Source organism: Plectropomus leopardus, chromosome 22 (assembly GCF_008729295.1).
Source record: "Plectropomus leopardus isolate mb chromosome 22, YSFRI_Pleo_2.0, whole genome shotgun sequence".
Classification (NCBI taxonomy): Eukaryota; Metazoa; Chordata; class Actinopteri; order Perciformes; family Serranidae; genus Plectropomus; species Plectropomus leopardus.
Window position 1 is genome coordinate 12,366,348 of NC_056484.1, and position 22,134 is coordinate 12,388,481.

Genomic DNA, 22,134 nt, shown 5'->3' on the forward strand with positions numbered 1-22,134 from the left:
GAAGATTGATGAATTGGAAAATGGGGGAAAGTTAAAGCTGCGGCTGGAGTGTGATACTCTGCTGCTGATTTGAGCAGATGCTGTTGTTCTCGCAGCCTTCCTAACAAGACAGATGGTTTTTTGTTGTGTTTTTTTTTTGGGGGAAGATGATGTTATTGCTTGGAGATGGGAGAGACCCAGTTTTTGCACAATAAGGAGTTGTGAACATAACAGCTGTGTCAGACATGCTGGATTTCAGCACGAGGGTTTAATGTCAGGTATATTTCTACCACTGTGATGTTACACTAAAGCTGACACGGTTAATTAATTAATCAATCAGTCGATCGACAGAAAATTGCAATGAGTAATGATTTCACTTTTCAAGCAAAAACCCCCAATATAAGGTTTTGCTACCAGTCTGTTTCATGTCATTGTAAACTGAGTGTCTTTGGATTTTGAAATCTTGTTAGGACAACACAAGACAATTAAATATGTCACCCCAGGCTCTAGGACAGTATGATGTCACTATTTTACAATTTTCTGATATCTTGTGGACAAAATGACTGATATAGAAAATAATGGTCACATTAATTGATAATGAAAATAATCATTAGTTGCAACCCAGCACTTAACACCTCGCACAGTATCTCAGTATAAGAGTACAAGTTGTTGTATTATAGACATTGAATTCATCAGTCTAAAAATAAGGTCTTAGCTGGTATTAAGTTGGCTTAGATTAATAAAAATTCTTAGAAATTCTCAGACATGGAAAGCAGGATTTTATGATTTTTTTCTGACGTTGCATTGTAAAATATTACAATAATAGTTAACATCAATTTTTTTGTTAAATAATTTGATAAATTCCTTTTCTTAAACAAGTCATGATGAGGATCCAAGCACTGGAATCTCACATGCACACAAGTGGCATTAAAAAAGGTCTTAAATCTACTCAGCCTTGAGCTGCAGGAAAGAAAATAAAAATAGGAAAATAAGAGGGATGAGAGGAGGTAAAGAGATGCCGAGAACACAAAAGGAGAAGAGGAAAGGAAAGAAGAGGGATGGAGAGGAGCGCAGTATAGGGTAAAAGAGTGATAAAATCATGAGTGGAATGACTAAGAGAGAGGAAAGCTGCAGTAAGGGGGAGAAGAATAGAAAAGAAGAGAGAGGAGCGACGTGCTGCTGTGATCACCAGCTGTGCCAGGACGCATCTGAAGAAGAGCTCGAGACTGGAGATTAATAAAAGGAGACATAGCATGCCACCTCTGTCACACACATATGTGCACACACAGTCATGGACACATTCCCATGATAAATAAGCTTTTAAAGGTCAATAATGTACACATACATGTTTTTAGTGTACCATAATGCATCAGTGGGCCGCAGATGAGTTGTTTGTGTGGATCAGGTGGGCAACAGATGGGAGAGTGGGTGAGAGCAGAGGAGTTGCCAGACTGGTAGTAGCTGTCACTTGCTGAGTGTAAAAACATATCAGCAATGTTTGTCTGAACGGGTGATTTAATTTTATGTACTGAGCCATATGCAGGAGATCACTTGTTTTCAACATGGTGGATGAAGTTTAATCCACTCATAGATTAACCCTTTGAAACTTAAACAAATTGGCTTGATTTCTTTTAAAAATATGGAAAGAAGACAGTTAGCAACTTAAGAGGAAATTACTCCAAAAATTATGGAAAAAAAACCTGTTCAAAAGCACAAGAAATGTACCTAAAAATTAGCTAAATAAATAAATAGATAAATAAAAACACAAAGAGAAGTAAAAAAAAAAAAAAAAAAAAAGCAAAAAACCCAAAATGAAAACAAGGAAATGGTCTTTTTGGATATTTTCCCCTTGCTTAAAAAAAAAAAAAAAAATCTAAATCTACTTATTTCTTGCAATTTGCGGAACACTTTTCGCCAAGTTGCTTGTTGCCTTAAAGGGGTCTGAACACAGCACAAGAAAAGTGATGCGTAAAGGTTAAGAAAAATGAAGGTAAAAAGAAATTTAATGGGAAGTATGAGGATTTTGGCTCTTTTACAGACAACAATCGTAATATGTAAACTTCTGTCAGAGGCATATGTTATTTATATATATTCTCTTTTTTTAACAGTGTTAAGGGAAACAAAGGAAAATGTTCAAATCCCAGTGGTGGGAGCTTAATTCTTCGTACAGTAGGCTTAAAAATAATATTACCCCCCATCCAGCAGGATCTTTGTCACAGCTCTAAAATGATTAGTGAGGATTTGGGTCAAAGAAGCCATTAAAGAGCTGCTCTTATCACATCACACATCCAATTGGTTCAAGGCACCAGGGTCACATGACGGGTGTGAACCAACCAGCCTTAATAATTATTATTAAAGATGTTTTTAAAGGGCATAATTGAATCTGTCAGCTATGGATGATTTTTTTTCTGTAGAGGACTGAATCATCACTTTAGGGAGGGATAAAAAGTGAGATTTTTAGCTTCTTTTCTCAAAGGTAGACATCTTTTTACCCCCAGCCATGAGGAGATTAGTTTGATGGGAAATTTATCTTACCAGAGCCTTTACACATGATTTGTAGAGTGTGTAATTATGTATAGCTTTTTAGGGCTTTTCATTGGCCCGAAGCTGATAATGTTTATGCTACACCTACGCAGGTCCCCGAATATTCCCCGTGGCAAGACTGGTGTCATTTCCTACACTGCAGGGGGCATTTATATCTGCAGAATATACTGGTAACATATGTTGGCAGATTTCACCCTGTGTGTTGTGTCACAGTGTCTGCAGGTCCTAAAAAAGTCTTAAAATGTCATTAAATAGTCTTACGGATCCAGTTTGTAGGATTTAGGGGGATATATTGGCAGAAATGGAATACAGTACGCTAAGTATGCTTTCTTTATTGTAAAATCACCTAAAAATAAGAATCCTAGTGTTTTCCTTAGAATGAGCTGTTTAATCTACAAAAGAAGCAGGTCCTACAGAGTCCGCAGTGTCACACCGTCATGTCTCTGCAGAGGCCCAGAATGGACAAACAAAACACGGACTCTAGATAAAGTCATTTGTTTTTGCATTGATCACTATCATTAGCAGCCCCCTCTGCAACCAGTCGTTTTGGAAAAACACAGCTTTTTAAATGTAAAACTATTTTAACAGTTTATATCACCTGGTCCATTTATTTAGAAGAAGATAATTGGATAATTTAGCTCCCAGTAAAAACCTCCTGAATGTCTGGATCTTACCAGTGATAAAAGGTGAGCACATATAAGTAGGTGCTACCATGTTTTGTAAGTTTTGTAAAAATACATTTTTTTTATTGTGTAACTGCTACATTGAGTGTTATTACTGGTTTAAATAGCTGGATGTCTTTGTTTTGGAAAAGAAGAGATGAATGTGGATAATTTGGCCTCTGAACAATAAACACTGAAGGAAATCTAACCGGTAGAAGTTTCAGCTGGTTGCAATCTGCAATCCTCATCACTAGATGCCACAAAAGCCCTCTAAATTTTACGCACTGCTCCTTTAAAGAGTCTTATTTTATAGTCATAATTTGGCTTTGTGAGATCTTGATTGTCACAAACATTTTATGTAATTTCATTTATCCATCTTTTGATTTTTTTCCCCAAAATGAGTCAAGTTCTTCTGCATGAAAGTCCACATTTCTAATTATAGAAATATTTCAATATAGTATATAGCATAATATATAATATAGCCTGATAGTCTCTTTATACTTTATACTTGTACCTGTTGAGGAATTGTGGATTAACCAATAATAACCATATTCCTACATAAAACCCACTTCTGCATGGGACCACATTTCTTCAATAAGAAAAGTCTCTTTTGTCCAAAAATCTGTCTTAATTTGAGTTAAGAATGAGTTTAAAAAGGTCTTAAAAAGCACTAAGTGTTTAATAACTGTAGACAGCCTGTGTGTATGTCTCTTCATTATTTAGTGAAGTTGATCTCAGCAGCATTTGTGAATTCTATCTTCCAGTAGCATTTAGGGGGACTCCTGTAGTAAGACATATACTTTGTGGCTTAGTTGTTGTGCGCATCTGCTAATCATCACTTTGTGTATGGTGTGGGAAAAGCGGCTCCAGTTCAATGGAGCCCGCATGTGTCCTCAATCCTACTCGTCTGACCCCAGAGAGAAGGCCTTTCTGAGGGCAGCCCGCCTTCAACAAGTGCCCTCTCCTCGTACTGAAAGAATGTCTTTGTAGAAAAAAGATACAAACTGTCAAACCGGCAAATGAGGAGGACGGAGAACAGAGGCAGTGTGGAAAAGACATCTATCAACTTAAAATGTTTCTGCTATCAGATAAACCAATTAAAGACGGACAGATTCTCATCTTGAAGAGAGAAAGCGAGAGTCGTGTAACATCTGTCTTGTTAAACATGCTCTGTTTATTCCAACTTTTAATTTGATTGAAACTGTATGCTCAGACTGTGCGGTGCAGGGTCAGTGGAAACCCCCATATAACACTCACTTCCTAACGTATATGTGCAGCATATACAGCGCTGCTCCACAGGACTATGATAAAATTTTCAATGGGTTATATAAGAGATGTACAGCAGCACATACAATGTGTGTGTACTTACAATTGCAGTCTCATGATAGGCCAGACTGGGACACTGGCATGGTGTATTAGAGGCTCAGAGTAGAAAATATATACACTGCATGTACAAAAAAAGGGTACGTGTAATTTCTCTGCATCTACATTGATTAAAATTATATTGATTTTCATTGATTAAAAGCCAGTGATGATAACTTGCTCAATTGTAAACAGCACATAAACCCATGTTAACGCACCTTTGTGTCTCAGCACACTGCGATGCGGTCTGGCTGTGGTTACTATGACTTACTGTTCGAATAAGACATTTCCTGTTTGTTCTTGCTCAGCATCATTTGATGCCTCTGGATGTCGGCCCATAAAAGTCACTGGCGTTTCACATCAGTGATAATGCCCCACCCTGCCACTTTAGCCACTCTGTCCTCTCTGTCTCTTTCACCCCTAAAACTGCTGAGCCCGCTGTTTTTTGGGCTGCCAGATACCCTGCATTGTCCCATCAGAGCCAGGCTGCTTTACTCACCTTGCTTTTTTTGCACCCTGACGTAATGCAGCCGCGGCTGCTGTTGTAGCACTTTAGCTTATTGCAGTCGGACATGAGATATGAGACACTTCAGCTGAGGATGTGGATATATCACCTTTGCATGAAACAAACTTGACGTGATTTTCTCTCTGAAACTCTGTGGCTGGTACTGATCAAAAGGAGGAGCAGATTGTGATCAGGCCATTTTCTATCAAATTAGCCACTACCTCTGCTCTCCTGATGTCTGGTCTGTGGGGAAGAGATAACCCTGATGTCCCTGCTCTGACGGCAAAGATACACAGTGAAGATAATCATACAGCGAGATTGAAATCAGACACACTACCTGCCCATAGGGCATGTACTGTACACACAGAGATGCAGTGCCACAGAGGACTTGATTTCATTATTTCTAATACGTAAATTCACTCAGTGCCACCAACAGATTTTAACAACATTAGTCGGACATAAAATGACTGAGGCTACTCCTATCCTTTAGAAATTAAGCTAATTGTTGACATCTTTTCTTTCTTTTCTAGCACAACAAAAAACTATTCCATGGAAACAAGGTTGTTATGCTGTAAAAATGACGTTATCATATATGACATTTGAACGCATCTACATTCTTTAAATTGTAATCACTTCCATGCCTGGGAGGGCTGCACACGGCTCTGCACTATGCCTGTTTGCCCAGCTTTCTTTTTCCTCCCAGCATTTTCCCACCATATACACACTGCTGGTATTGACCCTCAGCCCACTCCCTCTCTCCTCCACTCGCCGCTCTGATCCGTGACTCACAAAGCCCATTTAACCTTTACCCAACGCTCAGTTGCTTCCCCACCGTCTGCAAGAAGCAAGTATCACTTTTTTTGTAGTTTCTGGTAGTTTTTATGGAATTGTTTTTATGACATACCACTTAAACCTTAATATAGTTTCATGCAAGCAAATATATATGAGGAGAGAAAAAAAAGCAGACAACTGGCTCAAAGACTGGTATTGATTACTGCAATGCATCAGTGTCTGTGGAGTCTGTAAGGCAAAGGAAGCCCCTTCACTTTGTTATATTCATTCAAGCCAGTCATCCATTACGGCTACGGGATAAATTACCTGCAAGATATTAACTTTACAAAAGGCCCATTAATAAGTGGGAGAGCAGCTACTTTTCTAAAATGGGTATCACATACTTTTCCCACGCTGGTTTCCTCCATGTGCACACTCATATAACCAGGGAGCACAAGCTATCAGGTGACCAGGGAGTGTCCCGTAACTGTTGGATCACATGAACTGTCACTGTCACGTCATGGTTTTAAAGCATTATCAGGGAAATAATAGGATGTGTTTCTTGATAGTGAGTGTACTGTGAAAGACCTCAGTTCATCCTAAACATGTTTGCTATTGTCACCAGAATCATGGGATGTCTCAGCCTGAGCAAAACTGACATGACACAACAGAAAAACATCGACAACTGCCATTACTGACTGTCATCTTATATGCTGATAGGACGACTGCAGACAACAAGACAAATATTGGCCCATACTGAAAAACTGGTGCATCTCTAATCACAATTCTATCCATTAGTCTGTCAATACACACATCACTACTAGACTGAAACAGCCTGTTATTTCTTTTATGATATTTTAATAGCATTTAATATCGCACAGCTTTGATGCACTTCTAATATATTTTGTGGCTGCCCAGCTCTATTATCTCCCCATCAATTATCCATCTATTCATACATCAATCTTTATCCTCCTCTCCTCAGCAGCTGGTGTTTTCAGGGAAGACCTGACTGATGTATATCTGCCTTTCACTGGCCTGCACAACAAAGAGAATATAATATAGAAATTTTGTGCCCAGAAGGCTGATAACGATGTAGACAACCATTCACTTCATAAATGTTTTAGCAGGGACCAGCCCTCTCTCAAAAACATTTTGAAATGAGGCAGTCATCCTTCTCCTTACCTTTGCCTTTACCTTTGTATGCATGAAATAACAAGTTACTAACTTGCAAAAAATGCAAACTTTTACTGGTTCCAGCATCTCAAATACAAATATTGGCTGGTTTTCTTACCCTTTTCATAATATTAAATGTAATATTTGTGGTATGATAATGTTGGATATAATGGCCAAAATTATTAAGCCAGCTTGGACTTTCTTGTATTTTGAGATGTTTTACAAACTAAATGATTAATAAAATAAATGAAAATAATAGGCAGATCATTTAATCATGTAAACAGCTCTGGTGTTAAACTGTTGGGGCCTGACACGCCAAACCGATGGTCAGCCATCGGTCAGTGTTGGGCCATTGGTGAACATCTGTCGCCCTAGTTTTTGCAGTGTGTTCCACAACGTTGGCAGTGGTCGGCCCTTTTCACCATTTTTCAGCTAATTCACATCCAGCATGTTGAATTAGCATTAGAGACGGCCCATTAGTTAATAAAATCAATCTGACTAGCATTTCAGCTCAGAAGCATGAGAAGCGAAACGGAAGTGAGGAAAGTAAACAAACTTTTTTAGATAGGATCAGATAGATTTTCAGATAAGATTTTGCCATTGAGCTCTTTAACAGATGGTGTGTATTTGTTTGTATTATCATTTGCTCATGCACAGTCGATATTGTTTGTTTTTTCAACTTTGGGTTGTGTTATTGATGTGCTAACTGGCTAACTAGCATCTTGAATCCATCCTGTCAGTCTCCCACTTTCCCTTTTAGAAGTACAAATACAGACTGTGACCGCCTGCTGGTATGGAGAGTTATTTCCTTGCCGTACATTGTAGTTGGCCATTGGTTGTAGTCCTTGGTTGTAGCAACTTTTGGTCAAGACAGGTGACGTGAGGTGACTCAACAGTTGGCCTTCATTGCCTTTACTTCTCTGATGTCAGTTTGGTGTTTCTGGGCCTTTAAGGATCTCTCGGTCCATTGCCCATTATGCCTCTTTAATAATGCAGCTTCCTGTGTTTGGCATACTGCGTGATATTAAGGCATTTCGAGCTCGCCGCATGACATAATTTTACAGTATTTAGAAAAATATGTAGAGATATTAGTGACTAAAACTACAAAGCAGTACACAATGTAATACTTTGTAATGCCTCAGGCATTAAATAAACACCCGAGCACACCGGAAAATGGCTAAAAACAACAATGTTAAGCCGCCCTAAATTGCTATTTAAGCTGTTGTATTGAATTATGTCAGGTGTTTTTGGTCCAACGTCTTGCAAGTGTGCTGCAAGCTACAGAGAAAGACTGACTTGAGGGTTGACTGCAGGTGAATAATTGATGTCCTCTCACATATGCAAAAATATGTCTCTTATCTTCTTGCTTAGAAGCACCGCCACTGCTTTGGTGTATCAAAGCCAGGCCACAAAATACTATACTGACTGATGAATTATTGAGTGCTTTGCTGCTTTTGTCACTTGCACTCAAAATTCTCCACACAGCAGGGTTGAATTTGGGATGATTTGGGGGTGTACTGCCCTTCTTCTGTCAGAGAATCTGGAGAGGAATAGAGTCTTTAAATCAGGTGTAGGATTTGTTTATGGTTGTTGCATCGTCTGGTGTCAATTTCCTTTTATTTGTACCTTTTTTGTGATTTGTAATTCACTCAAAGACAGGCTTTTCTCACTCTAGACCCACACTGATTGATAGTCTATCAAGTATCACAAATCAATAGGTATCAGCACATGGGGTTGTATTGACAACAAGATTATTGATCCTGGGATTAGGCACGGGGACCCGCAGGGCAACTGAAAGCTGAAACCCCCGTTTTTAGACAGTACTGTGATCTTTCACAAGCTCATTAACACAGGCTTGAGTGGGTTAACTCAGTTTATCTTGGTTAGCCAAAATCCCAGCAGTCAGATGGGCATTTTTTTAAATGGAGCTTCCTTTAGCCAAAAGAAGGGGGATTCAGTTCTCACCATAGCCAAAAGATTTTCATGGTCAGTCATGTTTTACAGAGCTGCTATCCTGCTCAATACCGCCTTTCTTTTTGCTCAATACTCCTTAAGTTCATTTTAAGGCAAAGCACAATTGGATGAACTACAAGCAAAATACACCAATAAAGATTTCCTTAAAGCGACAGTTCACCTCAGATTCAAATTTCTCCTACCTATCGCAATATTTATCAATCTAGATTGTTTTGCGTGTTGGAGATATCTGCCATAGAGATGTCTGCATTCTCCAGTATGATAGAATAAGATGGCACTCGGCTTTTGGTGCTCAAAATGCCAAAAAAAGACATTCGAAAAAACTCACCAGCAATGTGTCTTTCCAGAAATCATGACCCAGTTACTCAAGATAATCCACAGACCTTGTTGCGAGCAGTTTCATGATGGAACTACAGTATTTTCTTTCTACCCAACTGTACTGCGCTGAACGAAGCTTGGAAGCAATTTAGACTGATAAATAGCACTGCAGCCAAGCAGAAAAATATGTATTTTTGATTCTGAGGTGAACTGTCCCGAAAATGAACAACAAAACAACAGTTCTATTGGTGTCGTGATGTAAATTCTCCTCAAACAAGGCTAGTAAACATAATAGAGGATGCATTTGCACAGATGGGGTTGTGGACCGTCCCAATGTAAACCCGGGGCTGCTTTGCTGCGAGGGTACACTCATCAGCTCAGACAGCATCTGTTTTTAGAGTACCAAAGTGCTGACTGGGGCCTTTGTATAGAGATACAGCTGGGTGCGTGCTGTCTGGCCTGCCACGAGCTCAGCACCACTGGCCAACAAGGCTGTACAGCCCTGTGGGCAGCAGTGAATAGCGTATGCTTATGTGTGTGTGTTTGTGTGTGTGTGTGTGTGTGGTTAGAGATTGAGTGGAAACAAGCTGCCAGGGTCTGCTACTTTGGTACAGTGACATGTACACGTGACGCTGCAGTCATTTTGTGTAGACTTACAAGATGTTTTTCTTTAAGAAAGTGTGGCAGTAAAACTTTATATACATGTTAAGATGGATGTTTTACAGTTTACAGGACAGATCGCTGTCTGCGCTTCAGTCACATTACTCTGCTGGTCAGGGTCTGCTTAACAGGAAAAAATATTAGTCTGTATCTATAATCAACAGAAGAGAGCTCTACAGATTATCCAATGTTGGCTATTTGCCTTGTGGCAGGATATGTAAGAGGGATATGAACCAATGACTCCTGTCTTTTGGTGCATCAGAACAAACAGCATGTTTAAAGCAAGGTGATTAAATAAGAGAATACTGTTGTGAAACTCCAAATAGCCTTTGCATGTAAAGCTGATATAAAGTATGGATTATATTAGAATAAATAATGATTTTAAACCAGTTTTAAATCAAATATTTTTAGATGATCAAGTTTTCAGGCTGATTGTTAAAATGTAACAGATTGTTCTATAATGTGTGTCTGTCTGAGTTGCTATAGGGCAGAGAAAAGTTTTTGGGAACTTTTGCTGTTGTGTGGGAAAATAATGGTCAAGAAAATAAAGGGCAGTGGTCGCTATTTTGATTTTACACTGTCTTAAGTCACGTTTTTTGTTTTATTAATTATTCAGTTAGACAAACCCAGGAGACTTGACTACAAAAACAGAGATCTGAAAAAAATGCAAACCCCGTTTTAGTTTGAAAACTCCAGATGGGCAGAGACAGAGATTTTTAGAAACAATGACACAGACTTCCATGTTTGCTTCAGTCACAGCTTGTAAAGCCAAAACATTATAACTAGGTCTGCGTACTTTTGTGATTTCATCCTTCTTGTGTGAGTAACATTACTCCTTTTCCACCGACATGCTCGTCTGGTGAAGGATAATGCTTCCTGCTGGTATCACTATGTCACTGTATTTGCTTTGCAGCAATTCCCACCTTGTTTTCCACTGCCTTAACCGCCCTAAAGCCATGTGTTACTTTCAGAAACAGTTCCACCTCCCCGTTGGTCCGCTGGTCTCACTTTTGGTCATCTCCATTGTATTTTCTGTAACTAAGCTATCAACTGCAACCTGTTCCCTGTTTATATCAGTTTTGTGTGCATGCCCAGTGTGTTGGTATAGGAGAGATTTTTTTCTGAAACGGTGCAAAAACACTCATTTGTACAAAGATTGTTTACGTTTCAAAATGCCATTTTAAAATGAAAATGTATCAATGTAGATGTGGCAAAAAATACTTGATGTTATCGAGTCTATTCTCCAGAGATGAGAACAGAGGAGGTGTTGATTATAGTCTTTGGGGGATTGTTTGGAGATTGGCAGGTGTGAAAGAACCCATCTCTTCAAATATTGATTTTTTTCTGCTCCAAAAGCCGTGCAAGGGTGTCAAAGGATAGATTTAAGCAGTCCTCCTCAGTTCAAACATTGGTGTCGAATAATGAGGTTATTGGGACACACACACAGAGTCTTTTCTCAGTGGATTATCATTGTCAGACATTTTTATCCAAAGGATTTTAATAGCAAGAGGGTGATAATAGCATATTGTAAACCTGTGACTCTTTGAACCTCTCAGACTGGAGTCTGTTGTTGACTGGATTTGACTGCAGGTCAGCATGAATTTGTTTAAAGAAAATCAGGGCAAAGGTGGGAAGCAAATAAAGTAAGTTTGTCTGTTTTGGTTCATGTGTATGAATTGCAGTATATAGATGCACGTGTGTCCGATTTATGCTACGGTGATCCTGCGTACCGCAGCAAGGAAGCAACAACATCAGTGTGTTACTGAACCATGACAGCATCCAAATAAGTCCGACCACGCTCTCTCATTTTGCTGCTCAGGTGAGGTCACGAATCGCGGTTACATAGTTCAGGATGGCCTCAGGAACATTTGCATGAGGCCCCTGTTGCCTTTTAAGGATTCTTTTGTTACCTCACAAAATGTAAGCTCTGTAGCTCTCATTTAACAAAGCTGAGAGCTTTGGAGGCGAAAGCCACGCAATGCTGTTGAGTGTTTATTTGACCTCAAGGGCCATAAACAAATACAGCACTTATACATGCGAAAAGCAAAGCGCACAAACACGTTTACTCAGCGAACACGAGAGCCCTGGCCAGTGCTTAATGCTGCTGTTTCGGTAACGGTCGGTTTTGTCCTCTTGAAGCTCCAAGTCCTTTGTCAGAAGTGGACTGTTGATGTCAAGTCTAGCAGGTCGAGTGAAGTGAGTTTTAGAGCTTTCACATTCAATCTAGTGGAACTGCTGAGTGGAGTGTAATTAGTCACTTTGGGTTAGCTGTGCACAGACACACAGATTATTACATCTTGCTCCAGTCATGCACACCCTACATATTAGCATTTCACTGCTCTCACTGTTAACAATGACCACCGAAACTATCCCAAGACTACCCCTACAAAAAAGTAGACATTTAAAGAAGAAACAGACAATTTTCCAAATGTCCCTCTCTGCCCCTAGCATTTCAAAGTGGTATTATTGTTTGTATTGCTGGTGCAAAGATGATTCCCACTCAGTGCAGACCTTCTCCTATTAGAGTTTTTCTGTTTAATTAAAGTGCTGATTGGTGGAGGAGTCTAAGCATTTAGTATTTTAAACACCAGAAAAATGTCGGTGTATTTCATTAGATTTTCCCAACTGAGGATGTCATGTTTCTCAAGAATTTTGCATTGATATGGAGTTTTGGGTTTTCTGTCTATCACCTTGAGAGCCTGCTTGTAAATGGAGAGACTATAACTTTTACTTGAGTCCAGCTTGTCGTACAGTATGTAAGTTGGGGAATGAACAATGCATTCATATATATTTTTGCTGCTGCAGTCGTGATTCCACTTTAAAACAGAGGCTCTGGACCTGTGTCATGAAGCCCAATCTGGTAATCCATCTATGTAGAGAGGTCATACTGTATGTGAAAAATCACGCCACTAATCCCACATTGCTGGGGTTCATCCTGGGGTAATCTGTGTGAGGAGGGTCAGAGCATCCCTTTAAGCTGCATCAAAATCCAGAGTTTGGACTGACATTAAATATCATGTTTGACGCTCTGTCAGCAGGACATAGCCTGATCCCTACCCACATTTACCCGGAGGGAGGCGTACTGAGAAGAAAGAACATACATCCCCATAGTTCCTTGATATTAACTTAAAATAGCAAATTCAGTATGTCATCGCCTGTCATCACTCATCTCCAGTTTTGATCATCCTTCAAAGTGTCTCGCGTCGCACGATGTCTGCCTGCAGGATATACCAATTACACAGCTGTGAGGCGCTTTGTTTGTGTGGCGTGAGACAAGCAGAAGAGTGAGAAGCGTGTGCAGTCTTTTCTCAGTATCATAAAGCTACAATCTGGCGTCAGTCTCCACGCAGAGGCTTTGTTGAACCATTAAAAAAAAGTGATATCCCATTTACAGTAATCTCACTTGGTTAGAGCTTCACTGCCAAACACAAGTGTAATATCTACTCTTGACTGTCACAGTGAGCCGCTGCGGTGTGTCTGAGCTGCCTTTGTGTGAGCTTGTCACTTCCTCATCACAGCTTTAAGCCTGAGAACAAGTTTTTGTGAAGGAGTCCTAAATTAATGAGATCACATAGAGAAATCCCTCTCTTCTGGTGTTACTAATATTAGGAGGCCTCAATCCTCTGTCCTTCTTCTTCTGCCTTTCTCTGTGTTCACTGGAAGATATGCAGTCAATATTAGACATCTCCCAGGCATCCTATAGGTCTATACCCTCCACTGTTTGCCCTCCCTTTGTTCTTCACACTCTCATTTCCACGTTTCCATTTCTCACTGCCCTCCACTCATTTTCACTCTGCATCTGTCTCCATCTTTGCCTTTCCCTTGCCTCCTCTTTGTGTTCTTCATTCAGATAAGATGGTCTCTAGCGTGCTGGCTGCATGGGCATTTCTCCAACGTGTTGCTGACATGTCATGTCACTGATGGCCAGGCTGTGCTTGGTAATCTCCATGGTGATGCTACAGCCTCTCAGATCTCGATGTATCTGATTTCTTTAGTGATACTGACCACTATCAAGTCATTTTGTGTCAAACAGAGAAAATTATTGACGAGAATATTTGGTGAACTAATTGATAAATAAGTGTAAAAACAAATGAGTTTCATCCAATTGATTTTTGCAGTAATTTTTCGCATCTTTCCTTATCTCCTCTCTAACACAGCCACCTTAAAGTTTGCTATGGTTAGAAAAAGATCATTTTTGGCTTAAAATAACCGGTTTTGGTGGCACAATCACCATTGGAAACGCAGCGATAACTAGTTAAAAAATAAGCCTTTTTCGTGGTACTGTCTACAGTGGACACTAGGGTTGGGTATCAGTACTTGATAACTTTAAGGTATTGACTGAAATAACCCAGAATCAAATCGTATCGAAAGAACTCCACTCAAGCAATACCTGCATCGGATCTTTTTTCCACAGGGAGTCAGATCATATCTGCTGGATAAGCAAACTTTCTGCTGCTGCTCTTCTCTTGGCAAACGTTCCCAGTAACCCAGCATCAGCAGCAAATAACCAAAGCTGAGCCTCTAAACAGATGCTGGAAACATGGCAATGACTTGCTAAAAAAACAACCGGTTATATTGTTTGTTGGTCTTAAACAGTGGTTGGCATCTTGGCAGGGGTCTCACCAAGGTGTTATACCGCTCGATGTGCAAAAATGCTTCTTTAAGTCAGCCAGTACTGAAGTCCTAAAAAAGCTTAAAGATCAAGTGGTAATGTTTAAAAGCTAAACACGAAATCTGTGACCAACTAAAAAAACTTTCTGTCTAACTCTGGCCATGAATATTGCTTTAAGATAACACTTAAAAAATGTGAACCTATACTTTTAAACTGCAAAAATACCTAATATACATCCACAAATGAAGTTTGAAGTAAATTATTCAGTTTATGAAGCAAATACTCATTAATAAAGTAGCTTTTCAGTTGGGGGCAAGGTTTGGCGACGGGGAAACACTCTCCTTTCCCGCAGAAGCCAATATCATCAACATCCTAAAATGGTTGGATGATATCATCTAAAACCTTCTTCCTGAAATACAAGCCTTTTTGCCAGTACACATTCTGACTTGTCATAATGGGGAAAGCAGAGGTGATGCAGGTATATTCCAGTATATGTTACAGTAAACCAGTGAGCTAGTGTGCACAATATCAGGAAGCTATCAGGAAGCTCAGCCATCATTCCTTTCATTATTTACCCCTGTACTATTCCTGCTGTGTCATGTCAAAATGTCTTTCTTAAAAAATATCTATTGTCAGTTTTATGGAGATAACAATAGATGTAAAAAAAAGTATTTCTATAAGTAAAACAACCCCCTGCACAGCCTGCAGAAGTCATTCATTAACATAGAAATCAAACTCCTTGGCAGGCCTCTCTCTCACTGTGACCGATTTAATGGAGCCGAGCGTCATAATCTGCATTGATGGTGGCCGTCTTTTTCACTCAGTTTACAAATCTTCTTTCTCCACAGTCTGTTTCGTCGTCTGTTGCTCCAGACCTCCCACTCTTCTGTTCATCCATCTCCCTCTCCTGCTCCACTCTCGCTTTCATACACTCCCTCTGTTGGGGCTGTAAAATGACTCTGATGATTGAATCCTGTCCCCAGAGAGCTCTCATACCTGGACATTTTTACAATACGCTCCCCTTCCCAGAAATCTAAGCAGAGGATCAGCAGCAGAGGAATGCTACTTCCTACTGTTCCTTAATCTTGATTTATCTTTCTCACTCTTACCATCCCTCTGTGTGTATGTGTGACATTCTTGATGACTCCATTGTGTGGTGTCGAGTGGGAACAGTGGGGATGGGAGAATTGTCCCTTTAACCTCTGGAGGGGGAAAAAAAAAACTTCCAGGCGGCAGTAAATCTCTCTGATTAAACCCAGCTCCCTCTGACCGCTCTTTTTGTGTGGGACTGGTCTGTGTGTGTTGTCTGTCATCTGAAGGATGCTCACAGACTGTTCAAATTAAAAAACCTTCAAATAGCCATGGTTACCAACTCCCCCTTCCCCTCACAGTCTCTGTGTCCAACACACACACACACACACACACACACACACACACACACACACACAAACATTATAAGGCAATGTGTGTTTAAACTCTTTAGTGGAGACTTCAGAGGCATCTGTAAAGGCCATCCTCACATTATAAACCGTGCTCCTCTTTTGTGTGGTCCCCCAGAGTTCTATTCTGGGTCCGCTTTTATTCACTATATACATGTTACCTTTGGGGCAAATCATGCATACACATTACACTGATTTTTATTGCAGCAGTATGTCCTGATTACACCTGGTACCACCAATGTGAGGCGACTATATCACACCTGTCCAATTTTAATATGCCAGGGGATTTTGTAAATGGTATTGTGGAACATTGTCTCAATATGACACAATGACACGGTGTACTGAACCCAACCTGGCAACCATCTTAATTAGGTCATTTGTCATTTTCTGTGACTATAGGCACATGTAGACAGATGTGCATGGGCGCACAATACGCATGCACACACCCACAGTAATAAATAAGCCCAAGGTCTACACCAAATCTCATCACACACAGATGGTATGTCTGCGACTTGATGAACAGACAACCTTCAGGCTCCAGACAAACAGTCGTCACCGCTCAGGTTCCACTGCTTCCATGGATTACGACGAAGACAGTGTGGCTTTACGTCTCACAATAATCACGCATTTTACGTCTTGCTTGGCGATGTGATAAACTGAAAAACAGTTGCAAATTCCTTCAACCTCTTTTCTTTTGTTGGTCTGCTGCTGATACCCTATATTTGTTTTAAAAAAGCAAATGTGTTACTTTTGTGTTTTTGGCTGTTTGCACCGGTCAGCTCCGAGGCAACTGGTGTCTGGAACGTGTTTCAAAGAGTGAGAAAGTCGGACTTCATTCATGGCTGCCTGGGCACTGTGCTTTAAGTAATACAGACTATTTTATCGTGTTTTCCTCTGGTGTTAGTGGAAGAGAATAGGCAGAAAAATGAGGACTGATCCATTTGGATGGCAGCTTACACCTGCTTTTATAGTTACAAGACCCCAACTGTACATTTAACATAAGGAAACGTGGCTTTTTGAAAGTGGCTTTTCTCAAAAATGATGAAAAAGAGCATAAAGCACTGATGAAATTTCTATTGCATACCTGCCAAGGTTTCATTTGAAATGCATATGAAATGGGTTTTGAGGGTCCTCCACCAGAAAATTTTGAGCATTGCAAATTCATTACCTGCATTCTGAGGATTTTTTGGCACCAATGTTTAGCCTTTTTGCATCAATTTATGGTGTAAATGACTTTAATTTTGCAAAACAAAGTTCTCTGCAACTTTCCTGTTTTTATTGGGGAACACACACATGTTCTATGCCAGTTTTACCTTCTGCTACTCCTGTAATTGAATGTATAATATTTTTGGTCCTTAAAAGGATTTCAACCTACTTGTAATTACATTTTGGTCACTAATAGTCATTTGAACCCACATTCAAAGTAATGTCATGTATGGGTTTTTGAGGATGTGTATTAACCCCTGAGTACAGAGGTGACATAGGGGTTGTTTTTAATTCATCAGTTTGTGTGTATTTGTGTGTGTTAATATTGTGTAGAACCAGATGAAGGTAGAAGTGGGTGTGGGTCCAGGCAGTCAGGTCATGTGTTAAGTGTTTTTTTTGGGCAGCTGCTGCCGTCACTGATTTCTGAGGCCCCTCAGCCTAGGGGATTAAGACACACACACACACACACACACACACACACACACACACACACACACACGTGCATCCACATTTTTATTCACGCCTGGGGTCAGTTATTTCATCACAGTCTGCAAAACCCTCCCCATGTGCCACACACACACAGAGACATTCAAACACATGCAGAGCGTACTGGTTCCCAGTGGATCCATAAACTCAGGCAGCTAATTGAAACAGGAGATAGATAGTGGTATTGCACCGGGCTTTGGGACATGCGGCTTTAGTAATCAGACATATAGTGATCTCACTGTAGTTGGTATGAGGACATTCAGAGAAACACTGGCCTTTATCTCCAGGCAGCGTTTAAGTATTCACAGAGCTTACATTTCACATTCACACTGTTGTCATAGAGATATTTTAGTTCCCAGCAGAAGATGAAGTGAACGAGTCAGATCTATTTTTGCTTCATGAATTCTTCTGAAGGCTCATCAGACAGATTCAGACATTTATTCTACACTGTGGAACACTTAAAAATGTATAACGCTTGTCAGGTCGCTCCTGTATTGTCTTTGTCAGCAAATGCCAATAAAGTTTGTTGGGAATAGAGTCAGCGTGCTAGAATCATATCTGATAAGTGAAAATTTACTGAAAACTGTTGGGAGTTTCACTTGGCTGAATGTTACAGCTTTTGAATAGCAGGGTTTCACACATAAATACGTTACATAATGCTTTATATGTTTAAGGATGTTTTTTCAAAGTAATAGTGTGACATTTAAAAAAAAAACAAAACACAGATTGCTTAATTTTCAATAGTTAGATGAAAAAGTGATCCTTCTCTCATGTCTGTTAAATATTAAGCTACTACGAGCAGCCAGTTAGCCAAAACATAAAGGCTAATTTATTAATATATTTCACACAAAAATCAACAGAATACAAATCATTCAGGTAACTCAGGCCGCATTGAAGCATCGCCGGTAAATACTCCCTTGAAGGGACAGAGAATTTCACTTCACAGTGACAAAGCCAAAAAGATCTTAGGTAGGGTTTGTTATTTTATAAAAAAAAATGCAAATGAAACTTGGACATAGGGATTTTTGGATTGATTGACTGGATTGATTTTAATAACTTTGATGTACTTAAAGTTTGCATTGTGCAGCTGTAGGAAAATTGAAGTATTGGATTGGGACTCTGTACCGGCAGATGATCTGCTCAATATTAAATTACTTGGATTGAGAGCGGGGGCAAAAACAAAAACGTGATCAAGACATCTGTAGTTTTTACATTTTTTTTGTACATATTTTGAATGTGTTGTGTTCATTTATTAGCTCTAGACTTGCTGGTAGGTGGATTTTGTTGGCTTTGGGCAGAGCTCTGCCAGCTGCTTCCAGTCTTTATTCAAAGCTCAGCTAACCATCTCCTCCCTGTAGCTTGTCGTGTTATTGGTCTTATCGTCTAACTCTTCACAAAAAAGCAAATAAAACTATTCATTTAAAAACTATTCCGTTAAAATGAAAATGCATTCTTTGTTGTCATATGGTATCCAGGGTCTGTCTCTCCCGTCGTCTCCATGGTAATGCGTTGGAGCATGAGGTCGGGCCTGCTAGTGTCTCTCCCCTGCCATCTCCCAGCTCTCCTCTTCTCTCTCTTCTTCTCCTCTATCGCTCTCCACCCCCCTCTCTGCACTCTGATGATGAAGCGCTTTTAGATTTGCCCGTTAATAATGCATGTTTCTGATTCCCTCTCGCCCTTCATTTTTTTATGTGTTCTCTCTTTCTTCACACTCTTTCTCCCATCATCCTCGCTCTGCCTCTCCTGCCGGGGATTTCTGATGTCTCGGTGCGTCCCTGTCTCCGTTCATTAACATCTCCCTCCCTGCCCTCTCTGGTCTCACTTTGACTCAGTTCAATTTGTTTTAGTTCAGTCTAGGTTACTGAAATCATTCAGTTCAATTTGGCACGTTTATACTTTCAGAATAACTTTAGTTTGATTCCCATGTGCTGATGTTAGATGGTGACGGGTCATGTCGCAGGCATTCTTCCAACCTCTCTTGCTGTGACAGCAGCTTCTCACCCCATGTCATCGGACAGAGTTCAGAGATCTTCATCTTTTACATGCCCGATGAGTTCAAACAGCTCAACCTCAGCTTATTAATGGCTACTCACATAATCCACGGGTCTTTCTGCTCTGAGCTAACTACAGTTTTAATGGCTTCACGTCTAAATGGGCCGGCGTTCTTTGTCTGTCACATTTGTTTTGCTAATGTGAGATGAATGGAGAGTCTCTCTGGAGATTATGATAATGCATTCACGGTCACGGAGGAAAGCCTGTTTGCGGGGACACGGGGGGCACTGTGTCGTTTATGCGTGTCCCCTGCTGGAGGTAAAAGTAATAAAAATGACTGCAGACATTTTGGTTATTGATTGAAGGTCCTTGTGTTCAGCAAGACAGAGTCATTTACTGGGTATTCCCTGGAGAGTGAAGAGGATGTGCTCGTGTATTCATGTCGTGCTGTGTGTGCGACACTAGCCTGTATTGATGAATGAATTCAAATCTGAAATCTGAAATCTCAAATAGAGTTTTTGGTGGCTGTGCGTCTCTTTGCAGTCTTTACGTATCTTTTGTGGTTTTGTTTTGTCTTAGTAAGGTCATTTTAAGTCCTTTTCGAGTCATTTTGTGTCTCTAGGAAGTCATTTTTAGTCTTTTCTTCATCAGTGCATGTAAACTTCATTGACGTTTTGCAGGTGAAGGTCAGGGGGGGCCCTGACACTTTGGCAGAAAAGCACAGACTATTCACAAATACAAGGTTACACCTTGTCATTTCGTAGGTGAAATTTTGCTTTAAGTGCTTGTTGGTGACCTGATGCTGATTTGGTAATAGGAGTTAGCTGATACAATTTAGCATGAATGGAAGCTGCAGGACTTTGACCAAGTATTTCTTTGCCAAATGAAATGTGATGAAAACATCAGTGCTACACAATATCACAGGAGATAAGATAGTAGCAGTTGTAGTAGCACATTTTTTAGGATTTTAAATTATATACTGTATGAAATTATGCTGTCAGTTTCAGAACTGATTAGCCAATTTTGGCTGAAAAACACCCCCATTAGCAGCTAATGTTCTTCTCATTATTGCAGGTTTGAACCAACTCCTGAAGACAGAAAGCAGCTGAGATTAAATCCTCATAGGTGAGTCAAATGTTGCAAATACTCTCTCTGCTGAACTTCGCTTTATTTGTCTCTAAGTGTCTTGTGATGTTGTTATCCTCTGCTCCTGTGTTTTGTGTACACACTGATGTTACTTGATGTGTGAATCAGCAGCACCCAAACATCCTCCTGTTCTAGTTTTGGATCACAATGTTTGCTGATTTCATGTCTGGCCTTGTGCATGTGTCCCAGTAATATGGGCTGTTGTGCTATGTTCAGCATCACCCTGAGGTGACAATGTATTGTTTCTTGGATTTATATATGCATTAACACATAGTATAGTGTGGCTGTTACTGACAGCACTACAAATATTTGTGTTTGGAAATGCACTGAAACTGCATTTTTACTAGTTTTTCAAATCATGGCTGTATCTTTAATAAGAAAGGTCAGTTAGCATGGATGAAAAGTGCTGAGTGTTGAGGCGTGCCTTACAGCTGGCAGTGACTGATTCATACCATTTGCAGCCTTGGCTGTGTCCTCTTGGTATGTGCAAGTACTAACCTAGCAAACTACAGTAGCGTGGTGCAGGGGTGGAATTTTGATTTCAAATGTCTTATTACTATACAAATACAGTAATAAGCGACATTTAGCACTACTATGTGAATATTTTAAATGATAAACAAGTATAATGTGCTGAGTATGCAAAGTCGGTTAAAATATAAAGTATAAACTAGAAGCACAGTAATAATAAAAAACAATTAGCACAAGTATGTGAATATTTGAAAATGTACATGTCCCCTGTGTTCCGCCCTTGTGAATTACGCCCTTGGCTTGATGCTTGTTGCAACATCCTTGTGTGATGTTAAAGACTAAATACAATTACGCTGATGTGGAAAATAACTAATAAGTGAGGTGAGATTCTATTAAAGAGTGGATGTGAACACATCTATGGAACAAGCTAGTAGCTGAGGAATGTTGCGAGGTGTCAGATTAAACTCATGGTTTTAAAGATAGCTCAGTTATTGGAAGAGTTGAAGATGAATCCCTAAGCTGTGTAACAGTTTTGAAGTCCATATTGGCAGGGTGAAGGAATTCTTAACAGATTGCCTTGATTAGGAATGAAATGACAGCAAAAAACTGCATGGGATGAGCATAAAGTGGGCATGTCTGTAAAGGAGGGACTCATGGGTACCCATAAAACCCATTTTCATTCATATATCTTAAGGTCAGAGGTCATGGGGTCCCTGTGCAATGACCCTGCTGTTTTTCCGTAGTCAAAAACACTGGAGCGTTATTCTGCCCCCTGACTGAGAAACTAGCATGACATGGTTGGTACCACTGGATTCCTCAGGTCGTCCAGTTTCATGT

At 40.0% G+C, this 22,134-nt stretch overlaps 1 protein-coding gene across 1 annotated transcript in view; it reads left to right on the top strand.

Moving 5' to 3' along the window:
• nrcama (neuronal cell adhesion molecule a) overlaps positions 1-22,134 on the top strand; it is a 61,020-nt gene that overhangs the window by 4,323 nt on the left and 34,563 nt on the right. The window contains 1 exon segment of the mRNA XM_042511146.1: positions 20,758-20,808. The gene's annotated coding sequence lies outside the window, so the exon portion shown is untranslated.